The sequence below is a fragment of the Mesocricetus auratus genome, unplaced genomic scaffold (assembly GCF_017639785.1).
Source record: "Mesocricetus auratus isolate SY011 unplaced genomic scaffold, BCM_Maur_2.0 Super-Scaffold_100011, whole genome shotgun sequence".
In the NCBI taxonomy this organism is placed as follows: domain Eukaryota; kingdom Metazoa; phylum Chordata; class Mammalia; order Rodentia; family Cricetidae; genus Mesocricetus; species Mesocricetus auratus.
The window spans coordinates 14,065,459-14,090,838 of NW_024429195.1; the positions used below are offsets into that span (position 1 = coordinate 14,065,459).

General features: G+C 42.3%; 1 protein-coding gene and 1 pseudogene across 9 annotated transcripts in view; one reads left to right on the plus strand and one right to left on the minus strand.

Moving 5' to 3' along the window:
* Positions 1-25,380, plus strand: part of Elf2 (E74 like ETS transcription factor 2) — an 81,207-nt gene that overhangs the window by 29,489 nt on the left and 26,338 nt on the right. For 2 of the 9 annotated variants that reach the window (XM_013118707.3, XM_040754449.1), the window contains exon 2: positions 6,238-6,339. The exons of the other annotated variants lie outside the window; for them this stretch is intronic. The gene's annotated coding sequence lies outside the window, so the exon portion shown is untranslated. The remainder of the gene's footprint in view (positions 1-6,237; positions 6,340-25,380) is intronic. 9 annotated transcript variants of the gene reach the window in all.
* LOC121143195 lies at positions 222-526 on the minus strand (annotated as a pseudogene).

Below are 25,380 nucleotides of genomic sequence, written 5' to 3' on the forward strand. Positions count from 1 at the left end.
TTTCTTGGGCTACAAATACGCATTAGTTATTATGTAATTACAGAAGTTAGTAGGTTAGTACACGAGTGATACTTTCTAATTAAAACAAACACGGATAGTTCCCGACCCCAATGATCAAGCCCCTGTAGGTCAGCCTTTTTTTCTCTTCACTTTGAAGCAACTTTGCCTGTCAGATTCCTCTTACTCTTCTGTCTTCTTTGACATCTTTTTTTTTTTTAATATATCCAAAATGTGTTTATTGGGATGGTTCCCACGCATCTTGAATCAGGTGCTTCTCAGTGCTGCTTCCTCCTGAAGGGGCATCCTTCTGTCAGCCTTGCTTTTCCGCCCGTAGGCTGACAGAGGACACAACACTACCGTTTGTGCATGGCTAAAGACCGTGGTGATTTTATAGCATCCTGGGCACTTGACATCCATAAAGTAGGAGTTGGGGCTCTACACTAGGCGCTTTTTCTTGTGTTCCTCTTCTCCTCTGGAGAGGGATGAAGGAGATCCTTTGCGAGAGGCATGTTCTCGTAGGGAGGTCGTCACCGCCGGAAAGGCTTCTTTGACATCTTGGTGTTTCCATAAGTTTGTATTTCATTAGCTATATGCGTATTTGGGGATTAGTGTGTGCAGTTCTTAGAGAAATTTTTTTTCTTTTTTAATTGCTTATGACCATGAAGAAAATATTTCCCTATATCATTTAGTAACATAGTAATAAAAATTATCATAATCTGTTAATGTTTTTAAAAAGCTATTATTGGTTTATATTCATACTGAAATTTCTTGTGTGTGTGTATGCGTCTGTGTGAGTGTGTGTTTGTATGTGTGTCTGTGTGTGTGCGCGTGGGTGCGTGCGTGCGTGCGTGCGTGTGTGCGCGCGCGCGCGTGTGTGCAGGTCAGAGGACAACTAATGGGAATCAGTTCTCTGCTTCCACCATGTGAGTGAGTTCCAGGGAGGGAACTCAGAGGTCTTTAGTGCTTTACATATTGAGCCTTCTCACTGGCTGGAAATTATTAAATATTTAGGCATTTATTTTGCAAACTCTCCCAACTGTGTTTTGACTGTCTTTTGGTTCTGTGAGGCCTGGTAGTGTCTTCTAAGTACTGCTAACTTCTAGACTCACTTTGTTCTCCAGGTTCATGTGTTTATTGAGTTTAGAGATTATAGAAGCTGCCTTGCTTTTCTGAGCAAGATCATGTGCCAATAGAACTCAGGTGAAGTGCACATTGCTTTATCTGATGTGGGACTGTTGTCTGGAGTGGTGTCTTGTTCTCCTAGGTAACATTTGTTTTTTTTTTTTTTTTTCTTTCTTTCCTTTTTCTTGTTTTGTTTTTCAAGACACGGAACTTTGGAGCTTGTTCTTGAATTCATTTTGTAGACCAGGCTGGCCTCGATCTCACAGATCCGCCTGCTTCTGCCTTCCGAGTGCTGGGATTAAAGGCGAGTGCCACCACGGCCCGGCTTCCTTTTTTTAATTGCTATTGTCACTATGAAGTTGAATGCCTGCTGCCTGCATTATGTGTGTGCACCGCATGTGTGTCTGGTGCCCGCAGAGGCCAGAGTGAGCATTGAGGCGCTATCTCAAAAGCCTTGGGCCTGATGGATGCCCACACTACAGGTAGTGGTGAGCTGCTGTGTGAGTGTTGGGACTTGAACCTGGGTCTTCTGGAAAAGCAGGCAGCGCACTGTCACCTCTGTAGACCTGAGGTTTCTTCTTGAGGTAAAAGAAGTAAAAGTACTAAATACAATGACATTTTGGAGTAGATATTGAAATGATTCTATTATGCCATTATGACCCGATAAAACACCAATTATACACTAAAAAATATGATACCCTAAGATGACTACAAAAAAGGAGAGCTCGTTTCAAATTTCTAGATAATTTTGGGGTTAGGCTTGGTGGTGCTGCACACCTCTAATCCCAGCATTTGCAGGGCCGAGGCAGGCAGATCTGTGAGTTTGAGGCCAGCCTGGTCATCAAGTTCCAGGCCATGAAGAGCTACATAGAGAGACCCTATTTCAAAAATCTAAACGGCAAAACAGAACAAAACAAAAACAACTAACAATGATTTTTGGCATCAAGTTGAAAACTTTAAAAAAATGAATACAACAATGCAGGATCTGCATAAGAGGATACATTAGGATATTTTAGTGTATTTGAATGCCAGAGCAGCTTGACAAATGTCATTGTATAATTGATAATAAAGTCTTCATCAATTTAAAGTAATTCATGTAGAACAATTTTGAGTAATAAATGAATGTAACCCAGTTACGGCATGCAGGGTGATTCCATTCACAGGACAGACGTTAGTCCTCGATATTGAGGGAGAGAATTGGAGCTGGCCATGGTGCATGGTTGTGGATTTAAGGTCAGCCTGGGCCTGGTATGACCCATGTGGAAAAAAATCCGTTACCTTTGTATTGTAATGACTTCCTTATACCATTATAACCAGATAGTGTAACTGTTTTTGACAAGTGGTTTTAAAAATACCTAATACTACCTTATATTGAGGGTCTGTCTGGGACCCGTGGCAGGCCTTGAACTTGGTACAGCCTTCCTGCTTCTGCTCTCCAAACCACTCAGTACTCTTCAGACTGATACTTCTTCTTTTTAAACATTTTTTTTAGATTTATTTATTTATTATGTATACAGCATCTGTCTGTATGCCCGCAGGACAGAAGAGGGCACCAGATCTTATTACACATGGTTGTGAGCCACCATGTGGTTGCCGGAAATTGAACTCAGGACCTCTGGAAAAACAGCCAATGCGCTTAACCTCTGAGCCGTCTCTCCAGCCCCCCAGACTGATATTTCTTTTCCTTCCTTCCTTCCTTCCTTCCTTCCTTCCTTCCTTCCTTCCTTCCTTTCTTCCTTCCTTCCTTCCTTCCTTCCTTCCTTCCTTCCTTCCTTCCTTCTTTTCCTTTCTTTTCTTTTTTTTTGAGACAGGGCTTCTCTGTATTGTTTTGGAGGCTGTCCTGGAACTCGCTCTGTAGACCAGGCTGGCCTCGAACTCACAGAGATCCGCCTGCCTCTGCCTCCCGAGTGCTGTGATTTTAAAGGCGGGCTCCACCAACTCCTGGCCAGATTGATATTTCTTAAGCAGTAGAAGAAAATGTTAGACAAATCACTTACATTACTGTAATAATATAAAAAGTACCCTGGGACTTCATTTTACATGTTTAGCTCCATTCTCCATCATGAATTTTAAAAATGACTCTACAATGATAATTAATAGTCATAGGTTAATTTTTATTTTTTGCACCTCCCACACTCCCCTAGATAGTTATATCAGCAAATCTGAGCTTGATTTTGTTTCTTTTTTTAAAAATTCCTTTTTTTTTTTAAAGATTTGTTATGTTTACAGTGTTCTGTCTGCATGTATGCCTGCACACCAGAAGAGGGCACCAGATCACATTATAGATGGCTGTGAGCCACCATGTGGTTGCTGGGAATTGAACTCAGGACCTCTGGAAACACAGCCAGTGTTCTGTCTGCAAGTGCTTTCTTTTTTTAAAAAAACCACACTCTGTAAGTGGATTTACTTCTTATATGTAGAATATACAGATGAGTAAGGGTTGACATTGCTTAGCTGAGGCTGTGTTTACATTCGATGAGGATTAGGATGGGAGGGTCATTCCTTGCTAAGTTTATAAATGAAATTCTAAACGTGTTTAAAAGGAAACTGAGAAGAAAAGGGAGGGAATACAATGTCTCAGTTTTTATTTGGTGAATTGGGGGAATTAAGACTAGGATAAAGGGCTGGTGAAATGGGTCAGGGTTTTTATTGGGGCTTGCTTGCAAGCCTGGCAACCTGTTTGATCCCCAGGGCCTCTGCTGAGTTGGAAGGAAAGAGCTGGATCCTCACAGTTGTCCTCTGACCTCCAGATGTGCATGCACTCTGGCATGTGAATGCATGACATACATACCGTGAACACATGAACACATACAATTAAAAGTATATACAGAATAGGATTTCCTTGTAAAATTTTGGGAAGTATTTCCTAGACTTCTTTTAAACTATAGTGTGTGTGTGTGTGTGTGTGTGTGTGTGTTTGTTTGTTTGTTTTTGATTGTTGAGACAGGGCATGTAGACCTCCTGCCCTTGAAGTCACAGATCTACACCTGCTTCCCTCCTGAGTGACGTGATTAAAGTTGCGCGCACCTGGTTTATAATTCATATACTATTAGTCTAAAATAATAATTTATCTTGTTCTGTACGCTCTCGTGGTCACATTGAAGTTTTTCCTCTTTTATTCCTCTGTGTCCATACATATCCATGGCAAAAACCCTGTCTTCATGGTTAAGCAGGCAGGAATGCTACGATCCTAGCCCTTCATCACCTTGTCTGTCAGAGGATTCTCATTTTGGTAGCAGTATTGTCTCTGTCATTTGGAAGTCTACATTTTCCTCTCAGATCTTAGGGGTGATGGCAACATCCTCTTAGCTGTTGTAGGAAAACTTGTAAAGAGGTGTGTTCATCTCACCCGCTGCTACGCTGGCTGCGTGAGGATGCTTCAGATCAGTCATCACTCAGAGCCTTTAAGAGCAGCGGTGAGCTGTGGAGGGCATGAAATAACTCACAGGAAATGCACTTCCCCAGCACCGGGCCTGCTCACAGCTGGGGGAGACGGGAGCCAGCAGTGTATTGGATCCTCTACAGACACTTGACAGTATAGTTTTTCATGTTCACACTAAGATATGTAGATATGAAATACATTTTACTGAATGTCAAGAGTTAGTACTTAAGCAGATAAAGTGGGCACAAGACTTAGAGGCTCTTATGGAGGAAGCGCTGCCATGGATAGCGGATGGATCCTAAATATGTACTAGGTAAAGTGCTTACCTAGTACACAGGCCTTATGTTCAATCTGAAGTACCATACATGAATAAGCAAATGCAATTTAAATAGAAATTGCTGGGACTAGAGGCAGGAAGGCTGGCTGTTGTGACTTGAGGGGTGACTTAAGAAATATTAAAGTAGTGGCCATAGGAACAGAGGGCTGCATAAACACCATCCATGTCCTTTCTAACCTGAAGACAAGGAGGGACATGCTCCCGAGAACTGTCACCCAGTAAGAGACAGTGACACCCTGTAGAGGCTCATGGAAGGAAAGAGCTGTCTTGAGAAGCAGATGATTTTGTTAAACTAAAAGTGATCACTATCAGTGAGAGATGATTGCTACTTTAAGAAATCCAAATAACGCCGGGCGGTGGTGGCGCACACCTTTAATCCCAGCACTTGGGAGGCAGAGGCAGGCGGATCTCTGTGAGTTCGAGGCCGGGCTGCATCAACAGCCTCCAAAACAATACAGAGAAACCCTGTCTCATAAACCCCCCCCCAAAAAAGAAAGAAATCCGAATAACACAAACTTGGTATTGACATGTTTTAATCTTGAAAATTAATGTTATTATTTGATGCAAATCTTATGTGCTGCCCAGGTTAGCTGAAAACCATGGGCTGAAACTGTCTTTCTGCCCCGGCCTTCCAGGTAGCTGCAGCAGCTGGCCTGTGTTACCATATTCACCGAGTGCTGCTTTTTGTGGTTGTCATGCCATTTTCTTTCGGTTGGTCTTAGAATGCATCACAAGGGGATATGTTGGTCTTCAGTCTTTTTGTGACTCCCACAGCTCTCTTCTGAGAAGTCATGACATGGCTTTGCTTTGTATGCAGCCACAAAAAGCACGAAAGGTTATTCTTGTATTTAATTGCCAGGAAAACTTAAAACAAAGGGAATCTGTTTTTTATGGGCTGGTGTGATGGCCCAGTGGGTAAAAGTGCTTGCCACCACAAGGCTGGTGACCTGAGTTTGCTCTTTGGGACCCACATGGTGGGACGAGAGGATGTCCTTGAAGGTTAGCTCCGATTTCCATCCGCCTGTCCTGGCACATGAATGCTCGCATACACACACACACTCACAAATGCACAATAAGTGAACATGTAAAATATACTTAAAACTGTTTTAGTAAGCAACACAAACGTGATCTAAAGATTAGTTGACAGTTTTTATATAATTCAGTAAGAAAGCAAAAGTTACTTTTTAGCAAATGAAAGTTGAGATTTATAAACACAGTTTGAAAGAATAAAGTCAGATTTCTTTATTGAAATATCAGAAACCAGATTTCTGTCTTGAATGTCAGGACAGGTCTGACTTTATGATGAGCTGTGATAACTTCTGTATTTGTTATACCGTCAGAAATCCTCCCTGTGGCACAAAAGGACTCCTTTAATTAGAAAATATTGTTGCCACAGGGAGGTAGAGGATCGACTTGAGAAATGGGGACCTGAAAAGGAGCCCCAGTCGTAGGATTACCTGAAGGTGAAACAGATTGAGCCAGGAGGAAGACAATGCTGGTAGGTTGGCTTTTAATTTATTAAGAATGTTTATGGCATTGTATTTCATTACCGTTATTTCATCTACCTATGTCATATTTTTATTTTTGAGTGACAGACTCCTCCCTAAGAAGAGATAATACAGTAGTATCTTCACCTATGCAGTTTGCTGTCCACGTTGCCCCTTCCCTTGCCCTGGGTAAAGTTCCAGGGCGGCCCGAGCCTGTGATGCCTTGAAGCTGCACTCAAGACCTCTTGTTCCCTTCCTTCTGTTGTCCCCTCTCTAATACAGACGATTTTCCAAACTCTTTAAAATGTTTTCTTTCACTTGTCTGTTTTTTTGGGGTTGGTCGTAGAAATGGCAAAACATGAACCTCAAAGTTACTGAGTTTTCTTTCTGGAATAACTGGATTGTAATTGTACTGTGACTAAAATGATCTAGAAGGCATTATTGGAGAAAGTCCTAATATTTTAATATCTTAAGTTTCATTTAGCCTGAGGCTGTCAGTGGTTAAAAACCTTTACTTTATACCAGTGGAAGGGGAAGACACTTGCAGTAAGAAATGGTTGACTGTAAGACAGCCCAGTTTTAGACATGGTGAATGTGAAAAATTGCACTTTAGAATTAGTGAACTATGGTGTAACTATGAATCTTCCCCAAATATTGAATTAGATATTAAAATGTCCAGTGTATGAAAGGCGGGGCAAGCTGTCGTGTGGGGGTCGTTCTGTGTGTCACTTAGCTTTCAGACTCTTCACTGTCTTTTGAGGCGTGATAGTGAGAACCCCAGATTTGCTAAGTGTGATGGCTCATGCTTGTAATTCCAGCACTTGTGAGGCAGAGGCAGGAGGACCATTAGGTCAAGGCCACCATGAGGTGTGTCGTTAGGCCATACCTTAGAAACGAGACAGATGGGCTGCAGAAATGCTCTGTGGATAAGAGGGCTTGTTGCTCTTACAAAGGACCTGAATTTGGTTCCCTTCACCTACATCCTGGTGCTTACATCTGGCTGTAACTTTATCTCCAGATAATGTAAAGCCCTAGTCTGGGTACCCAAGTACAAGTGTGTATACACATACAGACATACATAAGGGAAAACTTGGCCCAAAGCTAATAATTGCTCTGCCAATTGCTAAGGAGCAATGAAAAGGAATTATTTTAAGTACTGTTAATATAAACATATGCTTTATAGAGAAAGAATGAAAAGTATGTTAGAAAATAGGTCACTTTGAAAGAATTTTATTGTTTGTTTCAGAAATTATAACATTCTTTCGTATTCAAGATTTTTTTAGCTAAAAAAAACACTAGTTAAGGAGGCTAGAGAGATTGTTTATGCAACAGAAAAACAGCAGAGACTCTTGTCTCAAAAATAAGGTGGAAGGATGAGATCCAACATCTGAAGTTTGTCTTCTGAACTCCACACACTGAGGTAGTACACATGCATACACACGAATGTTCGTACATACGTACATCATACATATCTGGATGCACACACATCATACACAGACAGAAAGCGTTCGTAAAGATAAGAGGACAGACACTTTATAGTAATGTTACTATAAGACATTGTATGTATTATAGGTTTTATTAATTTGGTTGAGGAGAGGCTTTTATATGAATTATTTGCACTTTAAAAATTATTGCTTTAAAAAAAAAAGCCGGGCGTTGGTGGCGCACACCTTTAATCCCAGTACTCGGGAGGCAGAGGCAGGCGGATCTCTGTGAGTTCGAGGCCAGCCTGGTCTACATAGTGAGTTCCAGGACAGCCTCCAAAGCCACAGAGAAACCCTGTCTCGAAAAACCAAACAAACAAAACAAATAAATAAATAAAAATAAAAATTATTGCTTAAAAAAAAAAGCCGGGCGTTGGTGGCGCACGCCTTTAATCCCAGCACTGGGGAGGCAGAGGCAGGCAGATCTCTGTGAGTTCGAGGCCAGCCTGGTCTACATAGTGAGTTCCAGGACAGCCTCCAAAGCCACAGAGAAACCCTGTCTCGAAAAACCAAAAAAACAAAACAAATAAATAAATAAATAAATAAATAAATAAAAATTATTGCTTATTTTTGTAGTTTACAGCATAATGCTGTGACATACTCTGTGAGTAGGAAGACGGTTACGATATTGAAGCAGAATAATCCAGCTGTCATCTCAGACATGTCTTTGTGTTACAAGAAAAGTTAAAAGCTAAAATCTACTTATTTCGTGAAAATCCTAATACAAGTCAGTTTTGCTAACTCGTCTCTAAAGGCTTTGAACCCTGTCTTTCCCCTTCCATCTCCTGTCTGGCCGGGTAAGAACTGACTTTCATGAGGCAGACATGAGCCTTTGCTCTCACGGGGCTTTCAGCTTTGTAGAAGAGATTCAGCAAGTTAGAGCAGTTCGTGGCAATATAAAATGTGGGACTTGCCAGGGAGGTCAGGGATGCCTCCCCAAGAAAGTGGCTTGTGAAGGGTGTCTGGAAGGACATGGCATCTCTGTGTGGCAGAAGGAGATTCAGGGTTGGGAGAAGGGGAGTACAGAGCTCTTAAAGCTTTGGATCCAAGTACGGAACTTTACTAATGGGAAATAGAGAACTGCCTGTACGTTTTAAGGCAATTAAAACAATACAATTTTAGTTGTTTCCAGTATATTGAGTACAATAAATGAAAAAATAGTAAGACAAAGAAGCACTTTCCCTAAGTTGTCTGCCTCTGCAGATTTGGGGTAGAGTTGTAGGTCCGTGAATGTGGTGGCAGCTATGACGATGGTTGGGTAGGCATCCTTCCCTGTGGAGAGAAGAAGGTGGGTGCTTTGTACAGGGCTGATGCGGAAGAGGAGGAGCCTCACCCTCATCTCCTCCTGCACGCTGTTGAGTGTAGGTCTCACTGCGGCCTGGAGGAGACACAGCATCCGGCCCGATTGAGTACCATTCTGTTTGTTGAAGTGGTGGGATTCTGTAGAGCTGTTGACCTCTATGTTACATAAGAACGTTTTTTTAATCATTTGGGTTAGAAAGCTAAGTTAATCTTTTGATTCTGATATCTGTAAATAAAAGTTATCTTGGAATTTAAAAACATGTGACATACAGTATTTAAATATGGACAAATTATCAACAAGTGCCCACTGACTTGCTATAGGAATTGATAAACCTTTGCATGATTGTGGGTAAACCCATCCATCTGGTGTCCTCTGCCTGTCTACTCTTGTACTTTGGTTCTCATAGTAACCATGGGATGGAGTCTCTACATCACTGGTGTGGGCTCTTACATGACTATTTAGTTGCCAAAAAGAAGCTTGCTTTTAGTTCAACAGCAGTTTCCTAGAGATGGAAACAACATGGTTTATCACAACAACCATATATGCAGCGGCTGGAAGTAACTAATTAGATATATGCTAAGCAATATATGTGCATATTAAGAATCGTGCTTGCTAAAAAATATAGGGGAGACATCTAGTATCATTTATTCAGGTAATGTAAAAGTGGTACATTTATTGTATCACTTATTTTTCTTTTCTTTCTTTCTTTCTTTTTTTTTTTTTTTGAGACAGGGTTTCTCTGTGGCTTTGGAGGCTGTCCTGAAGCTAGCTTTTGTAGACCAGGCTGGCCTTGAATGTACAGAGATTCGCCTACCTCTGCCTCCCAAGTGCTGGGACTAAAGGCGTGCGTTACCAGCGCCTGGCTTATATCACTTACTTTTAATAGGGACTTAGTTATGTAACAGGAATAATAAAAACCCAGAAACAGATATTGGGGTTCAAACCGAAGGTCAGAAAAGCGAAGCAGCCAGTCTAGTAGCTCTTACCTCTGCTAAACTGAGGTGGCAATCCTGTCTCCATCAATCCTCAGAGACAGTGCTCTCTATGAATCCTCAGAGGCAAACGCTTGCCCTGTCTAGAAACTAAATCTCACACGATACCCTTTGCTTCTTCCTTAATACTCCCTAGTGCTGGGATTAAGGTCATGAGCTCTGTTATTCTATTAGATTTATTCACTCTTGTGTAGCCCTGGGTGACCTTGAACTCACAGAGTCCTGGGATTAAAAGTGTGTATCACCACTGCTTGACTCTATGGCTGTGGCTAGCTTTGCAGTTTGATTCCCAGTGGCTTTATTAGATCATAAACAATATGTCACCACATAGAGATATGTGATAAAAATGAGATCCTTGAAGCAGGGCAGTACCAAAATGAACAGGGAATTGTGACATCTTCTAAGTACGAATAAGCATGACTCTCCCAACTAGAACACCGTTTTATGAAAATGAAGGGTCACTTATCCTAGTATCCAAGCTTAACATCATGTTAGTTTTATTTCCTGGCATATGCAGATTACATATGTCTGTTTTTCCTCATAACAGATACTGGGCTACAAATGTGGCATGAGCCTGTTGCCCATACTGTTTGTCAAGAGGGTTAGGACTTAAGTCTGTTCTCTGTTGATGGTTAGAAGCTTCATTTTATTTTGACACCTGAAGAACTAGTTTTATTACTGATTTGGGGTAGCCTTCTATTATTCCAGAGAGAGAGTTGAAATGGCTAGTAGTGGCGGATGTAGCTCTGTGGTAGTGCTTGCCTATATGTGCAAGGCTTGTTTAGGATGCTTTCTGTGGTAGCTTGAATGAGAATGATTCCCACAGGCTCATATATTGGAATACTTGGTGCCCGGTTGGTGGAACTGTTTGGGAAGAATTAGGAGGAGTGGCCTTGTTGGAGAAGCTATGTCACTGGGGATACTTTGCGCCACCTGCCTGCTCCCATGATGGCCGTGGACTTCAACCTTCTGAAACCATACCTCCCAAATAAATGTTTTTAATAAGTTGCCTTGGTCATGGTGTCTTATTACAGCAATAGAAAAGTAATTAAGGCGTTGTCTCCAAGTGCTGTTGGCTTTTGCAGGGGGGTAACAGCACCCATTATGCTTCTCTTTAAGTAAATATGTTGCTATGATGCTGCCTTTTTCTTTGATTGCACCAGTGGTAGTGAAAGAGCTGCAGGTCCTGGGGTATGAGGCATGCCAGCTTTCTTGGTCCTGTCATGTATTAAAGTGTTGGGATGCGTGACTGCATCTTACTCATAGTGAGAGTATGAAAGAAACATTTTTACCATTCCATTGGGACCTTCCCTAAGCAAGCCGTTCTCACTCATGTCTGTGGCCTCTCACTGGCTGCCCAGAGACATTCCCCAGTGTAGTAAAGCCAAGTTTGTTTGAGCGCAGGCTCCATTTCCCCTTCTCTCTCTCATCTTGCCCTGGTGTTTTGGGGAGTGTTTATTAACCTTTAGAATTGTTTTTATTTTCGTTTGTATGTATGTATGTATGTATGTATGTATGTAGGTATGTATGTATGCATGCATGCATGCATGTCTCTGTATGTAATTTTGAGTTAGGGTCTTGGCTATAGCTCAGTCTGGCTTGGAACTCGCTATGTAGTTCATAAGCCTTAAACTCCTTCGTCAGTCAGCTGAGTTGCTAGGATTACAGACATCTGCCACAACTCCTGGCTAAAACCAGAGATTTAAAAAATATATAGTGGGAGGCAATTTCAGTGATAATGTGGTCTAATTCAAGAATTGAGTTGAGTTGGCGTTTGAGAGGGTTCAAAAACTCTTAGTCTGTTGACTCCTGTGATACCCTCCTTCTGTTTGTTGTAGAACATTGCTTAGGGACCTGAGCATTTATTCTTTTTCAGTAGGTGTCTATAAAACTTTTTAAAATTAAATGCCATTAAGAGGACTTTATGTTGCTTGGCTCTATCTGTGTAGGCAAACATTGTGGAGGCAGGAGCATGTGGTGTACAGGAAGCAGAGACAAGGCCATGAACAAGAGGGCAGTAAGATCCCATCCCCAGTGACCATCCCCCAGACAGGTCCCACCTCCTAAAGTTTCCAAAATGAACTAAAATGGTGATCCCACCAGTTGAGAAGCTGAGGCAGGAGGGATTGCAAGTTTGAGGCCAGCCTGAGCTACATAGCAAGGTCCTGTGTGAGAAATGTAAACAGGTGTTTAGATGGTGTTCAGGTGTGTCTTTCATCTCAGCACTTGGGAGGCAGAGGCTGGTGGATGTTACGAGTTCCAGGCTAGCCAGGGCTACATAGTAAGAGTGTCTAAACAAAACAAAGCAAGACACAAGAAAAGAAAAGAAAGTGGGGATTCTAAAAAGTTTCCAGAACTTTCCCAGAACAGTCCCACCTGGCACCTGGGGACCAAGCATTCAGTGTCCGAATTTGTGTGGGACATTTCAGATCCAAACCATAATGGTGTGCGTTAACTTCCTAACATTTACAGATTTCTACATTTAAAATGCCCAGTGTTCTGGAAAGGAGAGTAAGGATTTTAGAACTCTGCTAATTGTTGAAAGGTACTTTTATCGAAATCCTCCAAAATGTAAAACTTCCCAAACGGAATGGTAAAAATGTTTCTTTCATTTATAGTTGTTAACTACTTAACATCATGTTTTATTTTTAACAAGATGCTTTTAAAACCCAAATTCCTGTAAGGTGGTTTGGGAGCATCTGTAAATGCCTTTGTGCAAATGTTCGTTCAGGTTGTAAAGGGGTACTTCACTGGGAAGAAGACAAGCATGCTGTCGACGTTTCTGCTTCACATCTGTGAGGGTTTTCGGTCTTCCTGCGTTGTGGACCTTGTTGGCCATAGGGGGAAGCCTGTGATCTTCTAGATTGTTTTAAATCTAAAGGAAAACACCTAGCACCGCCAGGGAGCACACATGCTAAAGCGCCTTGTCACACTGTCTCTTGTGGTGTCAGAGCAGGTGCCTCTCTGTTAGCACATCAAGGCTGGGACGGTCTCTTTGACTGCTGTCATTACTAAGTAACGCTAACTGTAGCTCTGCTTTGGGTATCAATAACAAGTGCAGCGTGGTGTGAAATATGCATTTATTATTGGTCAAGAAGTCACAAATACTATTAATACTATGGTTTATGCTTGAATTTAAAAATTGACAGGTAAACTTCATTTAGAAGCCAGTGAAGTATTGTTCTTGGTTCTCATCCATGTATTTAATTTTTCTATTTCATTTAGTTTTGAGTATGCTCAGAGGACTCCCTTCTCACCATATAAGTCTGGGCAAAGATCAAATTCAGGTTCTCAGGCTTTGTGTTAGGGCCTTCACCTACTCATCCGTCTTGGTGCCCGTTTGTTATTTTAACTGCCACTCATCTTTCATGTTCCTCAGCCTGTGGGGCATGGCCCTCGTAGGGTGTTGAAAGACCCTTTCAGCCTAAGGCCATCAGAAACACATTTACATTAGATTTATAGCAGTATGGTTGGGGTCACCACAGCAGGAGGGATTGTATTAAAGGGTCACAGCATCAGGCAGGTTGAGAACCTCCGCTCTATGTCTAGTCTCATTCACTAAAACACGTCCTGTAGGGATCTGAATGTCATTTGAAACACGTCCTGTAGGGGCTGGAGAGGTGGCCCAGCAGCTAAGAGCACTGGCTGCCCTCTCAGAGGAGCAGGGTTGGGTTCCCAGCACCCACTCCAGTTCCAGGGGAGCCAGAGCTGTTTTCTGGCATCCATGGCCAGATGTGGCAGGTGGAATGCCCATTCACATGCAATAATCATTAGAAATGTGTCAAACGTAAAATAAGATAATGAATAAATTTCATCATCGAGAATATGGTTGACAGTTAATTGTGTTAGGGGCAGAGGAGCTAGCAAGGCACATGGAATAAGCATTCTTAAATGTGTGTGTGTGTGTGTGTGATGGAAGTGATATGTCTTCACTTTGTCTTTTTCTTCTTCCCTTCCTTTCTCTCTCTCTCCCTCTTCTACCTTCAAAGTGAGTTCTAGTTGTACACAGGAAGATGTTCAATAGATTCTATTTTGCAGTGCTGGGAATTATACTCAGGCCCTTGTAAATGCTTCTACAGCTGAGCTACCCCCACTACCTCCCCACTTTTTGGCAGGTTCTCTCCTGCTTTGCTTCTGCCTCTTAAGTGCTGGGATTATACACATGTGTTACTGTGCCTGAAATTTGCTTTCTTTTATATACTTAGAAGTAGTAAAGGCAGAGCCGCCAACAACAAAAATAAAGGACAAAGCCTTTGTAACACAAAGTTTCATCATTGTATTGCTAGGAATAGTTCTGAGGGTTTTATATTAACATAATTTACTGTCAGCGATACCAGGCTAAATCAATTTTCCAAGTGTAGAAGCAGATATTTAAACCTCGAGAGTTAGTAGCTCAAGAGCTCGCCTTCAAACATCACACTGATGAATTGTATCACATTCCTTCTCTATACACACAAACACACACACTCACCTTTAACTGCTTCTGTTAATCCAGATTCTGTTGGGTGTTGGGCTGGAGAGGTGGATCAGTGCTTAAGTGCGGCGCCTGCACCACAATCAACTCCAAGGTATTAGGGAAAGAAAGACCAGACGTCTACTTGTTTGTATTAAGAGAATGCATGTGTTGCCTTTATTGCCATTACAAGGGCTAAGAGGTCTCTCTCTTGTAGGAGGGAGAGGGAGGAGCTTAATATACAGGTTTACAGCACAGTGGAAAAACCCCAGGTAGAAGAGAGCATGTTTTCCTCCTGCTGAATGTTGATGTCAGAGGGTCAAGGCTGGGGCAGTGAGCCAGGACTAGAAAACAGGAAGCACTTGGACTGGAAAACAGTTGTACTTGTAGGCTGACCAGCAACTCACAGAGACCCTGTGGGGCTGGGACCCAACGTCTCCCCCCTTCTTTATATATAAATTAGCACCTATCTCAGATGACTAAGACGTTAATGTCAACCTTAGTATCAATAACCAATCCTGCATAAATGTAAACAAAATTTGGGAATGTGGGCGTCATTATTTACAAACTACTTCCTGCTGTTAAGGGGGTGCTGAAATACCATGGTCATGGTATTTCAGCACCCCAGAAACCTGTCGAAGTTCTTGTTTTTGTGGTCTGTAAGGCTGCATCATCTCAGCTGTTTTAGGTGTTGGATCACCTGGGCCACTGCTTCAGGTGGTCTTGCTTCATCAAACCATACTAGTCTGGTAGGAACCCACAGCTTTTTATGTTTTGTGTAAACAAAAGCAGAAATTCTTTTCCCAAGTAACCTGTCCTTATATTTAAATTTAGAAATCAAAGCATTTTCAAAATATGTAAGTTGGATTAATTTAGCAGCATTAATAATTAAATGTCCTTTAGCAGTTTTTGTTCCTTTCTTAGCAATTAAACAATTTAAAGACTACACAACTGAACATAGTATCCAGACTGTGTATTTTTGATTCCATATACTTTTATCTTTTCCTTTTCTTTTAATACCAGCACTTCGTTTATTAACTGTTACCAATTTTCAATTTACCCACTTTTAATCCATCCTCCAACTGAGGGTGGTCTTTCAGGTTCCCCTTTCTTTCCCAACCTTGGTGTCAGGCAAAGGCCTAGAGATTTAATTCAATCCACCCTCCAACTGAGGGCAATCTCTCAGGTTCCCCTTTCTTTCCCAACCTTGGTGTCAGGCAAAGGCCTGGAGATTTAATTCAATACACCTTCTCCTTAGAAGGTGATTTCTCAAGCAAAGCCTGGAGATTTGACCATTCAATTTTACTGTTAGACGTTGAGGTACCTGTTTTTAATTCTTTTCTTTCTCGAGTCTCTCCTCTCCTGAGTCTTCTTTCTGGCCAGTCTTTCTCAGTCTTTCCAAGTCTCTCCGGATCTCAGTGGAACCTCCAATTGCGGCACCTGCACCACAATCAACTCCAAGGTATTAGGGAAAGAAAGACCAGACGTCTACTTGTTTGTACTAAGAGAATGCATGTGTTGCCTTTATTGCCATTACAAGTGCTAAGAGGTCTCTCTCTTGTAGGAGGGAGAGGGAGGAGCTTAATATACAGGTTTACAGCACAGTGGAAAAACCCCAGGTAGAAGAGAGCGTGTTTTCCTCCTGTTGAATGTTGATGTCAGAGGGGCAAGGTCAGGGCAGTGAGCCAGGACTAGAAAACAGGAAGCACTTGGACTGGAAAACAGTTGTACTTGTAGGCTGACGAGCATCTCCCAGAGACCCCGTGGGGCTGGGGCCCAACCGTTAAGGTGGATGGCTGCTCTTGCAGCTGTCACAGGTTTGATTTCCAGCACCTGTGTGGTGGCTCAAACATCTTCACACCAGTTTCAGGGCATCCGGTGCCCTGTTGTGATCTCCACAGGCACTGCTTGAGGGTGGTGCACAGACAGACAGACATGCAGGCAAAAACAAAAAAAAAATCATGAGATTTTCTGAATATATACATATGCAAGCTTTTTAAAAGTTTTGTTGGGTCTTGACATATGCTAGTTTCTCTTCCTCCCTTTTCTTTATTTTCTTTTTGAAATAAGGTTTCTCTATGTATTCATGACTGTCTTGGAACTCCCTTTGTAGACAAAGATGGCTTCGAACTTGGAGAAATTCCTGCCTCTGCCTCTGCCTCTGCCTCTGCCTCTGCCTCTGCCTCTGCCTCTGCCCCTGCCCCTGCCCCTGCCCCTGCCCCTGCCCCTGCCCCTGCCCCTGCCCCTGCCCCTGCCCCTGCCCCTGCCCCTGCCCCTGCCCGAGTGCTGGGATTAAAGGCTTGCACCACCTTTAATCTGGCGCTAGTTTCTTTTTAAAAGTATTGATTTCTGTTTTATGTATATGAGTGTAAGCTTCATGTGTGCAGGTTAATTTGGAGGCCAGAAGAGGGAATGGGATCTCCTAGAGCTGGAAATACCGATAGTTGTGAGCCATCTGAGGTGTGTGCTGGGAACCAACGTGGGGTCTTTTGGGAGAGTTGCCCTGAATGGCAGAGCCCTTTCTTCAGTCCAACATACACTGTGTACTTCCTGGAACACATTACCTTCCATCTTCAGTTTTGGCATTTTTAGCATAGGCTAGCACCTACAGCTTTGAGATAAACTAGGATAATAAATACTTCTCAGCAATTCAAATCACAATTGGTGAACTGATTTGGGTCATTTGTGCAGAGGAGTAAGATATGGGGAAGATGAATGGGAGTGTGGAGTTAGAGGAATGTGTGGATGTGTGATGGATTCTACAAGTTGCTCTATGTGAGCCAAATTGATTCAAAGTCTGGCTGTGGTTTGGTGCCATCTGGTGGTGCTTATGTGCTTTTATGGGTGTTCTTGGATGACAAGAATAGCAGATGGAAAACAGTGTTTTTCTTTTTCTTTTCTGTGAGACAGGATCTTATGTAGCCCAGTCTGGTCTTGGGCTTCCAGTGTAACAGAGGTTTATTGAAACTCCTCACCCTCTCTGCCCTTCACTTCCCAAGTGTGGGATCACAGGCATGTGTTAGCTTGCCCAACTCTCCCTCCCTCCCTCCCTCCCTCCCTCCCTCCCTCCCTCCCTCCCTCCCTCCCTCCCTCCCTCCCTCAATACCAGCTTCTGTGGGTAAAGCTGTAATTCCTGTACTTTCGAGGCTGAGGTGGAAGGATTGTGAGTTCAAGACCAGCCTGGGCTACATATTAAGCTCTTGTTTTGAGATACAAACCTCACTGCCACTCGATTTACTTCTACAGAATGGCAGTATTTCTGAATAACCTTCGCACAATCTCTTGTGTTCCATGCATCATGTCATTCTAATACCTTGTACAATATAGTTGTTTTATAAATAGTCATTATACAGTTCAGTGCAGCCCCCTTTCAAATATTTTCAGGTAGGTGGTTGAATTCAAGGATGTGGATTCAGAGGGAACGGGTGACTCATGTGAATTCATGTACTCATGAAGTTTTATCCACCTGTGTTATGTTTGCATTTATCTGATTAAATTTGTATATGTCACAATAGACTATTTTTAATTATTGAGGAGACGCCATGAACCAGAAGAGCACTAAGGAATTTGTGGTTTATTTAGAGACTGACAGGCCACGCAGTTGCAGTTCAGCTACTTCAGCCTCTGCAGTAGGTGTGGCTAGAGAGAAGGCTGGAAGGGATCTCATCATACACTGTGAGCAAAACAGAAGTTGCAGCTTTGACACCGAGTGCGGGCACATGCCTGAGGTTCTCTCCATCAGGAGGTCGGAGCCACGTGGGCTACAACGTGAGATCATGTCTCTAAACCAAACCAAACCAAACCAAACCAAACCAGAAACATGACTTGTAAAATACTAAGTTGTGGGGTTGACAAGGGAATAAATTAAACTTCATCCAACCTAACAACTGTGGAAAATGATGGATATCAAAATCATAAATCAGGTTAATAGAAGTTCAAAATATGTCAAATTAATGACATGAATTAAACACGTCTGGTATTTGTAATAGACTCAACAAAAGTAGACCAAATAGTAGAAACAGGAGACAAATAACAGAAAAATAAATAAAATTTATTAAATGGACAAACATTTCACCAGAAAAATATTAACTGAAGGAAATGCCATTAATAAAAAGAATTTATCAGGGTCTGGAGAGACGGCTCAGAGGTTAAGAGAACTGGCTGGTTTTCCAGAGGTCCTGAGTTCAGTTCCCAGCAACCACATGGTGGCTCACAAACATCTGTAATGAGGTCTGTCGCCCTCTTCTGGACTTCAGGGATACATGCAGACAGAACACTGTGTACATAATAAATAAACCTTTAAAAAGGAGAATTTATTATGAACATCTTTAATTAGGACAAAGGGGATCTCAAACAAGATGGGAGGGGAATAGTTCTGAAGTATAATCATTAACTTCTGTGCATCTAACACAGCTGCGAAGTAGGAGCAAAGCCAAGTTGTAAAGCAAGTTTCTTTAACAGGATTTGGGGGGGCTGGAGAGAGAGTCCAGTGGGTTAGGAGCACTCAGTGCTTTTTCCAGAGGATTCTGCATCAGGTGGCTCACAGCTGCGTGTGACCCCTGCTCCAAGGGTCTGACACCTTCTGGCCTGGCATACACTCCCACAGACACATGAATTTAAAAGAGGAAATCTGGCCAGGTAGTGGTGGCGCACACCTTTAATCCCAGCCCTCAGGACACAGAGGCCGGCAGATCTGTGTAAGTTCGAGGTCAACCTGGTCTACAGAGTGAGTTCCAGGGTTATACAGAGGGAACCTGTTTCAAAAAGACACAAAAAAGAGACAAATCTTTAAAAATAAAAGAATTTGGTGCTGTTGAGATGGTCAGTGGTAACGTGCTTGCTACCAAACCTGACAATCAGGGTTTGATCCCCAGGACCCACATGGTGACAGCCTCAAGTTGACCTCTGACCTCCACAAGTGACTGGCATGAGCGTAGTCACATGAGTACATACAAACCCAATAAAATGAATATAATAAAGAGAAACAAGCTGCTGGAAAATACTGTAGCTCTAAATATATTTTGTAAGCTAGGGAGATGGCTCAGTACTTACAAGCACTTCTTGTTCTTGCAGAAGACCAAGGTTCAGTTCCCAGCTCCCAGACTGAGACTGACACCCATCCATAACTCCTGTTCCAGGCCATCTGATGCCCCCTTCTGACCTCAGCAGGACCCAAGCCTGGGAGTGGCTCACATACATGCATGCAGTCAAAACATACAGACACATAAAAATAAAACACCTAAAATATTTTTGAAGATAAAAAGATTAATATGAGCATGTGATTATACCTAGAAGCTAAAAAACAAAATAAAGTAACCAGTGGGAAACAATTATAGGTATGTTTGTTTTCCTCCTTTTTTCCCTTTGGTTCTCTGAGATGGGGTTCCTATGCAGCGTAGGCTGGCTTCAAGCTTCCTGTGGAATGGAGCCTGACCTTGAACTCTGATCTCCCCTGCCTTCCACCTTTTTTTAAGTGCTGGGATTACAAGATAAAGGGTAAAACATGGTTAATTGTGAAACCTTCAAACCAAATAAAGATAAAGCAACAACATCAAAATTAATGAAAGAAAAAATAAACCAGAAAAATGGATGGAGTGCTATAAAATAATAAGGAAAAATATGTAGGAATAAGAGTATACGATAGAGAGTTAAAAAAAAATCATGAGTGTCCTTTTGGAGTGGGACTGTGCCCTAACTCGGATATTTCAAGGTCATTTCTTTCCCTTCTAGTAAACTTTTTTTTTCCTGTAACAAAAACCATAAATAAAAAGAACATTATGAACAGGTTACTGCTAAGGAATTTGAACTTTTATAAAACATAATGCTAAAAGTACAAATTTGGGGGTAGGAGGGAGGATTAATCATAAAAAGGTATAAAAAAGCTGTATGCAAACTACTATCTTTTAAGCTAATTAATGATATTATTAAAGAAAAGACTGAAGATGTCCTGCATGGCTGATAGCACTGCTCCTAGGGCCTTGGTTCACTAACCAAAATTCCAAGTCAGATGTGGATATCTCTGAGTGAGTTGTTGAGTAGGACTCCAGAGTCCCTAAAACAAAGCTGGCTTCTGCTCCTCCATTTGCCTGCCCGCCTGATGTAGGTGGTAAGACCCTCTGTTGCTGAAGGTTGTTACTTTGGTTGTAAGATGCAGAGAAAAGCTGGGACCAACTTAGGGACTTCCTGTCTGCTGGCCAGCTTTCATCGTGCTGGACAGCACCCGGCTGCTGCTTTGGGGAGAAAAGGCACCAATAGTTTTACAGATGCGTGTGCTGTGAACTTACAAACCAGACGAGGTGTGTCCACGTGTCTCTTGTTGGTATGAGGACACACGACGGCATCCATGCATGTACTTTAAACCTCTTAAAACATGGCTGGGGAGGGAACTTATTGCTCTTTTTTAAATGCCGTATGAATGTCCAGGCTTACATCCATATAGACAAGTGCTACCCTTACTTTTAATGGAGAAGCTTCTCTTTGCCAAGAATAGTGGTGAATGTAGAGACCCACAGCTGCTCTGGGTGCTGAGAATAAGAGATGGACGAGTGTTGAGCAAACAAGACATTTCCATCACCACCTCTGAGGCTCAGGAAACAACTTGGAATTTGAGGTAGGGAGAATGTAAGAGCTGGAAGATAAGGAGAAGGACTGTGTGCAAAATGCCACTGTGGATATGACACAGCCATTGATGTCTTAAACTCAAAAGATGCAGTTACCTCCATTAGGAATTGCACATGACTAGACTTCCCAACAGGAAGTTGTGGATGAGCTCATGGGCTCCTTCCTACCCTTCGGGTTGAATAATGACTACTGACACATTCTAGGTGTAGGGAAAGCATTGCTTTGAGCCCACCAAGCTCCAGTATAGTTCCAAACCCATGATCACACAGATGGCTCTGGATAAATTCAGTGGTTCATAAAACAAAACAGAAAGCATTGATGTGGGAAAAGGATTCCTAAGGAGAAGGGAAAGGGACTAACAGAAGTGGAAAGGGAGAGTGACTGGAATGCAATCTATATGTGGGAGAAATGTTGACAAATATGAAAATATCTGTTAGAAGTTTTTGAAGTGTAATTAGGGTTGTGGCATGGTTCAGCTGGTACAATCACCCTGTCAAGCTTGGCAACCTGCTTTCACTCCTGGAGACCCCTACAGTGGAGGGGAGAGCTCCCCCACTCCCCTACCACCCCCCCCCCCGCTGTTCTCTGACCTTTGCATAGGAGCTGTGGCACCTGCCTGACTCGCCCCAAAGTAAGTTCTTGTTGTTTGTTTTTCTGTCCTGGAACTCACGCTGTAGACCAGGCTGGCCTTGAACTCACAGATCCACCCGCCTCTGCCTCCTGAGTGCTGGGATTAAAGGTTTGTGCCGCCCCCACCTGGCCACAATAAAATTTTAAAAATGTAATAAAAAGAAGCATAAAATTTCTGGTGACACTCTTCCTTGATCATAGGTTGAAGGAGAAACGCCCATGTAACAATTTCAATAGATCCAGCACTCATTTGTTAAAATTTGGTATCCACTAAGGCTAAAGACTTAATTGGAACCTCACAAGGGATATTAGTAGAAATGTACAGTGAATCGGGTCTGGTGGCTCAAGAATGTAATCTCAGGACTCGGGAAAGCCAGTGTCAAGGTCTAGGCAGCTTGGGCTGAAGACTGTTTAAAAACCCAACGTGCAGGAGCTATCACTGTCACGTAGTGGAGGAAAAGGATGCGGGCCACCGTCTTCACACCTAGCATTACTGCAGTGAGGTACAGACGGTGCCGCAGTTTGGTTTCTGTTGCTGTGATACAGCATCCTGACCATGACCAAAAGCAACTTGTGGAGGAAAGGGCTTCTTTCAGCTTTCACTGCCAGGTAACATACATCACTGAGGAAGCGAAGGGCAAGGACCCAGGGGGCCAGGGTTGCGTGTAGAGGCAGGGACTGAAGCAGAGGCCATGGCGGAGCTCTGCCTGCGTCTTCTGCTTTCTTAGGCTCCCAGGACCACCATCCATTGGTGGCTCACCTGCAGTGGTCTGGACCCTCCCACATAAATCACCAATTAAGACGGCCCACAGGCCAGCATGCGGGGATTTTCTCCATTGATATCTCTTCCTGGATGACTCTAGCCTGTGTTAACTTGATAGAAAAACTATCCAGCAGAGGAGGAAAGTCTTAATGATGAGAATAAGTAGTGTTGAGGTGTGGCTCAGCTGTAAAGTGCTGGCCTGGAACGCACAAAGCCCTGAGTTCAATTCCCAGTACCACCTAGATGATTTGAAAAAAAAAAACAACAACAAAACTCATCCTTTGCAATTAAAATCTAAAAGACCACTCACACACACACACACACACACACACACACACACACACACATATATATACTATTAAAGTTGCTATTAAAGGCAAAAGGCTTACCAGGGTTGCTGTATTAACAGCAGTAATCATTAAGGAAATAAAACATAATCTGACAGTAAGATCCCAATAGAAAAATCTTCATTAGGTACCTAGGAATTTATCTGACAGCACATGTGACCTGTGTACCATAGCAACACCTCACTCATTGTAAACCTAAGTGGATCAAAGTTTATCTTTTAATCTTTAATCCAAAAATATATGAAAAAACTGAGGATGATAAATGTAGTCTTCTTTCTCCAGCTAATTAAGCCCAGTTTCCTTCTAGTCACAATCTATGCAGATGTGCTTTTGGCAGAACTCGACAAATTTTAGAATATGGCTCTCAATAGAGTCCAAACCAGTGGTTTTCAACTCTGGGCCGTGAATTCTCCGACAACCCTCTATCCCCCAAAATATTTGCATTACAATTCATAACAGTAGAAAAATTACAGTTATAAGGTAGCAGTGAAAATAATTTTATGGTTGGGAGTCTCCGCAACTTGAGGAACTGTATTAAAGGGTTGAAGCATTAGGAAGGGTGAGAACCACTCCTAGACATTCTGTGAAAGAACAAAAGAGCTGGACACTGTCGTCCTGGCCAGGAGCATGCATGCTCAGTGTATACAGGGCCCTGGATTCAACCCTTAGAAGGAAAGGGTGGGAAGGAGAAAAACATCTGAAGCTGTAGGAAATATAAAGAACAGGTATGACAGGGTATATTGATAATTTCAGTACTTGGGAGATCAAGGCAAGTTTTAGAGTTATGTAGAGCAATGGTCCTCAACCTTCCTAATGTTGTAACCCTGGAATACAGTTCCTCACATTGTAGGGACCCCCAACCATAAAATTATTGTTGTTACTACTTCATAACTGCAATTTTGCTACTGTTAGGAATTGTAAATACTTGCTATGTAGGATATCTAATATGCAACCCCCATGAAAGGTTGTTTGACTCCCCCACAAGGGATGGTGAATTTCTTCAGTTGAGAGCTGTGGATATAGAGAGATTCTGTCTAAGAAGAGAAAAGGGAAAAGGAGCTGGACAGGTGCTCAGCAGTTAAGAGCACTGGCTGCTCGTCCAGAGGACCAGGCTTCATTCCCAACAATCTGTAACTCCAGTTTCAGGGCATCCAACACCCTCTTCTGGGATCTGCAGATACCAGGCATGCATGTGGTATACAGACTTACGTTCAGGCAAAACACACATGCATACAAAATTTAAAAATAAAGTTATTAAAACTTTTTTTTAAAGAAAATAAACCAGGCCTGGTGGATTTCTGAGTTCAAGGCCAACAGAGTGAGTTCGAGGACAGCCAGGGCTACACAGAGAAACCCTGTCTCAAAAAAACAAAAACAAACAAAAAACCCCAAACCAAACAAGTGAGAGGAAGAGAGGAGAAAGGATGAAAGAGAAAAAAATGTACTGCAGGGAAATAATAGTTAATAGGTAGATTGAGGGTCTAGAAACAGATTATGTCTATCCATACCTAGTATTTAGTAGACATGCATTTGAAGATAAGAAGATGCAAAGCAAATTCGTGGGCGCGCGCGCGCGCACACACACACACACACACACACACACACAATCAGTAAATACTGTAATTTACTTTTGTGATGATCCATTGCTGAGTCTTTACAAAATCACCTTTTGGCTTTATGAGTCTTCCTTTTCTTTTTAAAATTTTTGTTCAGAGTTGAATTACTTCATTTTTCCTGTTACTTCCTTTTTCTTTGATTTACTTTTTTTCTGTCTTTCGGAATTGAATGCTTAATTTGTTTAGTCTTGGTTTTTTGAGACGGCATTTCTATAGATAGCCCTGGTTGTCCCGGAGCTCACTCTGTAGACTAGGCTGGCCCCCAGCTCACAGAGCTCCGCCTGCCTTGGTGCTCTAGCACCAAAAGGCGCTACAGCTTAACCGTTTCTTTCTTTTGAAGCCTGTTTTCTGACTGCTCAGTACTGTTTTAGCTGTGCCACACATAGCTTGACATTTTGCATTTTTATAATTCACTTCTGAATATTTCTTTAAAAATTTTAAATTTTGTGTGTGTGTGTGCATAACACATAGGTAAGTGTATGGACTCAGCTCTGGCCTTTATCAAATGACCCATCTTTGCCCGCCCCTAAATATTTCTTAATTCTTCTGTAATTTACTTTTTATCTGAAATATTTAGTATATCTTGTATGGGAAAATAGGTATAATTTGACATCAAAAATTGAATTTCTATAGGATGACCAATTTGAGTTATATATTAAACAGCAGGCTTGTCAGCAGGTATCTGAAACGTGTGTTGCAATCTAGAATATGTTAACATTTTACAGACCGGAAAAGGCAGCATAGCCTACCCAACCAGTCCAGGCCATTGACAGAAGGAAGGGAGACTGTTGAGGAAAAGCCCCCACCTTGACCCCTGCGCCCCACACCTTACGCCTGTAATTC